The 493-nt window shown below is 58.0% G+C and overlaps 1 protein-coding gene across 1 annotated transcript in view; it reads right to left on the bottom strand.

Annotated features, from left to right (window-relative positions):
* Positions 1-493, bottom strand: part of CAMSAP3 (calmodulin regulated spectrin associated protein family member 3) — a 99,566-nt gene that overhangs the window by 96,549 nt on the left and 2,524 nt on the right. The gene's annotated exons all lie outside the window — the stretch shown is intronic.

The following is a 493-nucleotide window of genomic DNA, read 5'->3' as shown; positions in this document are numbered from 1 at the left end:
CCATGGTGCCTCTGCCTCTGGGAGTCATGCCTGTGGCTGTCAGAGTCTTGCTATGCCTCATGGGACTTGTAGTTCCACAACAGGTGGAGTGGTGAGGTTGCCCACCCCTGGCGTAACATTTTCTGCTGCTGAAGGACGCGGCCATTGACAGGTGGAGGAGTATAAGAGTACCTGTCAGAGAGCAACACAAGTCTGTTCTATGACCTCAGGTGACACTACGGAGTGTGGGAGAGAGAGGGAGCGAGAGAGGGAGCAAGAGAGAGGAGGGCTGGGAGAGAAGAGGGGTGGGAAGAGAGAGGGAGGGAGAGAGAAGGGGGGAGAGAGAGGAGGGCTGGGAAAGAAGAGGAGTGGGAGAGAGAGGATGGAGGGGACAGAGAGAGGGGGAGTGAGAGGATGGAGGGGACAGGGTGAGAGGAGAGAGAGAGAAGAGGGGGGAGAGAAAGAGAGGATGGAGGGGACAGAGAGAGGGGGAGTGAGAGGATGGAGGGGACAG

This window comes from Nanorana parkeri, unplaced genomic scaffold, assembly GCF_000935625.1.
Source record: "Nanorana parkeri isolate BGI_ZX_2015 unplaced genomic scaffold, ASM93562v1 scaffold1212, whole genome shotgun sequence".
Classification (NCBI taxonomy): Eukaryota; Metazoa; Chordata; class Amphibia; order Anura; family Dicroglossidae; genus Nanorana; species Nanorana parkeri.
Note: the sequence above shows the minus strand (reverse complement) of the source record. Positions and strands in the feature narration are given on the sequence as shown.